Here is a 6,000-nt window from a genome sequence, read left to right as displayed (position 1 = left end):
CACTGACACCATTGCATACACTAGCAAGATTTTGCTGAAAGGATCCTGATATAGCTGTCTCGTGTGAGACTATGCCGGGGCCTAGCAAACACAGAAGTGGATGCTCACAGTCAGCTATTGGATGGATCACAGGGCCCCCAATGGAGGAGCTAGAGAAAGTACCCAAGGAGCTAAAGGGATCTGCGACCTTATAGGTGGAACAACATTATGAACTAACCAGTACCCCGGAGCTCTTGACTCTAGCTGCATATGTAGCAAAAGATGGCCTAGTCAGCCATCACTGGAAAGACAGGCCCATTGGACATGCAAACTTTATATGCTCCAGTACAGGGGAATGCCAGGGCCAAAAAGTGGGAGTGGGTGGGTAGGGGAGTAGGGGGGAGGGTATGGGGGGGGGACTTTTGGGATAGCATTGGAAATGTAAACGAGGAAAATACCTAATAAAAAATATTAAAAAAAAAAAAAGTCCTAGCTTCCTTACGGGTTATTCGCCAGAAGGCTGCCAACCCTTTAAGCGGACAATCACCCACATTTTCCTTACCCTAGAACTCACTATGTAGATCAGGTTGGCCTTAAACTCAGACATCCACCTATTTATGCTAAGATTAAAGACATGGGTCACGAGACCCAGCAGCCACAGTTTTATTCGTCCTCCTCCATCATCCTTATTGGTGTGATCTTGTGGGAGGAAGTGCATCACTGTGTAGGTGGGCTTTGAGGCCTCCTATGCTCAGGCTCCGCCCTGTGTGGAATTAGAGCTTCCTCCTAGCTGTCTGCAGATGCCTCTCTCAGATACCTGTGGATCAAGATGTATAAGTCTCAGCTCCTCCACATCATGTCTGCTGCCATGCTTCCCAGCATGATAATAATAGACTAAACCTCGGAAATTGTAAGCCGCCCCAAATGAAATGTTTTCCTTGATAAGAGTTGTCTTGGTCATGGTGTCCCTTCACAGCAAAGGAAACCCTAAGACACTTCTTTCCCCAGGTATCCTCGACTTAGGTTTGGGAGTTGTACTGGATCCACTGAGGTTGTGCTCTGCAATTCAGCATTTTGATAGGTTGTGGTTTTCTGTAATAATTTCCACCCATTGCAAAGGGAAGTTTTCTTGATGAGGAAAAATGTTGGATTTTGTCAAAGGCCTCTTCTGCATCTATTGAGACGATTATGTGATTTTGCCTTTACGTTCACATATGTCTTTAAATTCAATCATGTTTATTACATTTACTGACTTGTGCATCGTGAAGCACCCCTGCATATGAGGATGAGGCCAACTCTGTCTTGGTGTATAATCCGTTTGATGTATGTTTGTATCCTATGTACATATTTTATTGATCAATTTTGAATCTATGCCCATAATGATATTGACCTGTAGTTTTCTTTTATATGTGTCATTACCTGATTTTGGTATTAGAGTAATAATAACTTCATAGAAAGAGTTCTGTGTTTCTCATATTGCTTTGGAATAGTTTAATAAAGATTGGCTGTGGCTCTTCTTAGAAAATCTTAATTTTGCTGAGTCCATCTGACCTGGGCTTTTGAAGACATTCTATTACTATTTCAATCTTACTATTTATTGAGCTGTTTAGGTTGTTGATCTCTTCTTGGTTTACTTTTGATGAACCTATTTTTTTTTTTTTTTTTTTTTTAGGTTTTTCAACTTAATGGAGTATGGGTTCATACTCTATTCCTTTAAAATGTTCTGAATTTCCCTGGTGTCTAATGTAGTGTTTCCTGTTGATTTGTGAATCTGTTCATTTGGGTCCTCTCTTTTGCTTAGTTAAGCCACCAGTCTGTGAACAATCTTTGTCCTCTCATAGAACACACACTTAGACTCATTGATTTTTTTTTTTGTTTTTGGTATTTTCCTATTTTATTATTTTGTGTTTTGATTTTATTATTTCCTGGTATTAACTGGGATTGGATTTGGATTGGTTTCCAAGTTTTTGTGTTGCATTATTAAGTCACTTAGCTGTGCTCTTTCTGATTTTTAATCACTTAGAGGCATAAATGCTTTCAGTAAGTCTCAGGTTTTGTTGTATCTTTTCCATTCAATTATAGGAAACTTTTTATTTCTTTCTTGATTTCCTCTTTGATCCATTCATCATACAGTAAAGAACCAGTTTCCATGAATTTGTGATGTTGATTTTAAGTTTTATTACATTGAATAAGCCAGTTATTTCAAATTTTTAATTTGTAAAGATTTGTGTATCAGGATGTGGTCTATTTTAGAGGAGCTTGTGTATATATATATATATATATATATATATATATATATATACATGCTGAGTAGAATTACTCAGTGTTTGGGTGGGATATGATATAAATATCTGTTAGCTATATTTGATATATAATGTCATTTAATTCTAAAGTTTCTTCCTCTCCCTCTCTCTCTCTCATACAGCTAACCTGTATATTGGAAAGTGGAGTATTGAAGCCACCTGTCTTTAAATTCAGTAACATACTTTTTATGAAATGGTACAACAGAATCTGATGCATATATGTTCAGGACAGTAATGTCTTCTTGGTTAACTGTTCCCTTGAGTAGAATGAAATTTCCCTCTTTAGCTCTTCTGATTATTTCAGCTTGAAGACTATTTTGTTACATATTGGAATTGATGTCTGCTTGCTTTCTGTTCCTATTTGATTGGAGTACTTTTGTCTTCTGCGACATTGCCCTATCTTTAATGCTGCGTTTATTGTAGAGACTGCACAGATGGATTTTGTTTCTTGATCTCTTCAGTCAGCCCATGTGTCCTTTGGCTGGAGACTTGAGGCCATTAACATTTAAAGTTATTACTGAAACGTGTGTGTTAATTGTGGTCATTATGTTGTTGAGTTTTGGTGTTGTTTATGTTCTCAGGAGTCCTTTCTGTTTTAGTAATTATGATTGGTTCCATGTTTCTTTCCAGTCTCGTGACTGTTCATGCCTCTCTTTAGCCTAATATATTACCTCCTGTATTTTCTTTATGTTTGGTTTGTTGGATATAAATTTATTTGGGCTTTTTATATCATGGAAGTTTTTCTTTCTCCTTCAACTATGGTGAATTGTTTCACTGCATACATTACTGTAGGCTGGTATTCTAAGATTCTTTTGAGAAGTCAGCTGTTATTCTGGTAGGTTTTCCTTATTTGTGACATGCTTTTTTTTTTTTTTTCAGCTTTTAACACACTTTCTTGATTATATGTACTTAAGTGTTTTGACTATAATATGCCTTTGGGATTTTGTTTTCTGGTCTTGTCTGTTTGGTATTTTGTGTGCTTCTTATCTTTCTTTTCTGTTCACCCTCCCCTTATCCCCATGATCTTGTTGAATATCTAGTCTATACCACCAACTTAGGATTTTTCTCCTTATGACTATAATTCATATATAATTTGGTCTTTTCATGGTGTTCACCTTTCTTTTATGTTCCTTTCTTGTTTTCTTAAACGTCTCCTATTCCTTCCTTACTCTGTCTAGACCCTTTGCTTTGTCTACGAGTCTTGATATTCTTGCTTCTCCTTAATTCATTCTAATTGTAAGACTTTGCCTTGACTTTTCTTCCTGGGTTAATGGTTTTTTATTTCATCTTCATTTCAGCTTGAGTTCTTCAATGTTTCTGTCTTTTTCTTAAATTCTGCTTTCAAGTTCTAGATTGTCTTCACGTTGATCAGCATTATAGCCCTGTTTTCTTGATATCACTCAGGTATTTATACTCCTTAAGTTCTTTCCCCTTATTTCCATGAGCCCTTTGTGTTTTCTTTAAACTTCATAAATTCTTTGATGACGTTTATGGATGTTATAAGCTAGGCAGTTCTCGTTGGCAAACCTTTCTACAGAACTGGTAGGTTTTGGAGAGGAGATACTGCTGTGCTCTTTCATATTGTTTGTAGTTTTGCAATGAGGTTTGGGCATTCAAACTTCTTAGTTGTGTGTGTGGTATGGACAGAGGAGCTTGGAGCAGATGAGAGGATGTGTACATGGCTTAGGTTTAGAGACTGGATATGGCTTAGGTTGAATAAAGTCAAGTCAGGTGGACAGAGGGGACTAAGCCGCTGTGCAGGATATTTGTTCTGCTCCAAGCCTGGAGTGTAGGCAGAGAACTTTTTGATATGGGAAGGGCCTGTAGGTCAGGACAGTCAGGGTGGCTCTTAGCAGAGTGCTAGAGGTTGGCTGTGGCGCAGACAAGGGTATCCAGATTAGGTGGGAACACTGGATGTGGGTCTGGAATTGATCTGGTGGGTTGGGAGAGTACATGGAGGGAATGGCAGGTAGACTCACAGGGCTAATTCCCAGAGATGAATGTGCAGGATCAGCCAGCCTCTATTTAAAAACAAAGTCTCACTGGGTCAGGTGAGCACCACCAAGGCAGAGTCCATACATTAAAACTGCTTTGAGAACATAATGGCCACAGCAAACATTTCCCAGAGCTGTATTTAATAACCTAGATTGACAGTAGAGAGAAAGTTCTTACACAGCAGGAAGTAGATTTTTTTTAAAGATTTATTTATTATATGTAAGTACACTGTAGCTGTCTTCAGACACTCCAGAAGAGGGCATCAGATCTCTATGGATGGTTGTGAGCCACCATGTGGTTGCTGGGATTTGAACTCAGGACCTTCAGAAAAAACAGTTAGTGCTGTTAACCACTAAGCCATCTCTCCAGCCCCAGAAAGTACAAATTTTAAAGGGCTATATTATCTTTGTCGCCGGTCAGTTATACACTGTGTACTGGCTAGTTTTATGTGTCAACTTGACACAGGCTGGCATTATCACCAAGAAAGGAGTTTCAGCTGGAAAAGTGCCTCCATGAGATTCAGCTGTAAGGCATTTTCTCAATTAGTGTTCAAGGGAGGAGGTCCCCTTGTGGGTGGGACCATCCCTGGGCTGGTAGTCTTAGGTTCTATAAGACAGCAGGCTGAGCAAGCCAGGGGAAGCAAGCCAGTAAGTAACATCCCTCCATGGCCTCTGCATCAGCTCCTGCTTCCTGACCGACCTGCTTGTGTTCCAGTCCCGATTTCCTTGGTGATGAACAGCAGTATGGAAGTGTAAGCCGAATAAACTCTTTCCTCCCCAACTGCTTCTTGGTCATGATGTTTGTGCAGGAATAGAAACCCTGACTAAGACACACTGCAAATCAAAAGAATCTTTCAGAATATAAATTCTAAATGCATGCAGTTTTTTTTTCCACAAATAGAGGCAGGATATATTTGATGCCCCCCCACACACACAATCAATGTATATACTGTAAAATAAAACCATAAAACTTTTAACTTATTGATTATCAGATTTGAGGAAATGGTTCAGTGGGTAAAGTGCTTGCCTTGAAGGCTGAGAAAACTCTTGGTGGACATGGTGGCTTGCCTGTAACTTCATCTCCTGAAATGCAGTGGGATCCCAGGAGTAAGCTGGCTACCTAGAACAGCCCAATCAATGAGGTATGGGTATAACTGAGGGGCTCTGCCTACAAGAATAAGGTAGAGAACCACTGAAGAAGAGGAAGAGATCTTCATCTGCAGGCTGCTGGCAGAATACTGACTTCCAGGAAGCTATGATGAGGGTCTTTTATTTATTTATTTATTTATTACTGACTTCCAGGAAGCTATGATGAGGGTCTTTTATTTATTTATTTATTTATTTATTTGGTTTTGTTTTCAAGACAGGGTTTCTCTGTGTAGCCCTGGCTGTCCTGGAACTCACTCTGTCGTAGATCAGGCTGGCCTCAAACTCAGAAATCCACCTGTCTCTACCTCCCAAGTGCTGAGATTAAAGGCGTGTGTGCCACTCCCACACACCTACTCCAACAAGGCCACACCCCCAAATAGTGCCATTCCCTGGGCCAAGCATACACAAACCATCACAGAGGGCAAGCCTATCACAGGAGCTTCGCTCATCAAAACAGAACAAGGTTACATGGATAAGCATGGCCTTTTCTGAGCTTATCTATGTAGCAGGTCTTTTGCTACTTTCTGGGTTCTTCTTTTTTCTACCCCTTTCCACTCTATTCTTCTACCCTAACA

Source organism: Mus caroli, unplaced genomic scaffold (assembly GCF_978045245.1).
Source record: "Mus caroli unplaced genomic scaffold, Mus_caroli_1 scaffold_19, whole genome shotgun sequence".
Taxonomy (NCBI): Eukaryota; Metazoa; Chordata; class Mammalia; order Rodentia; family Muridae; genus Mus; species Mus caroli.
Note: the sequence above shows the minus strand (reverse complement) of the source record.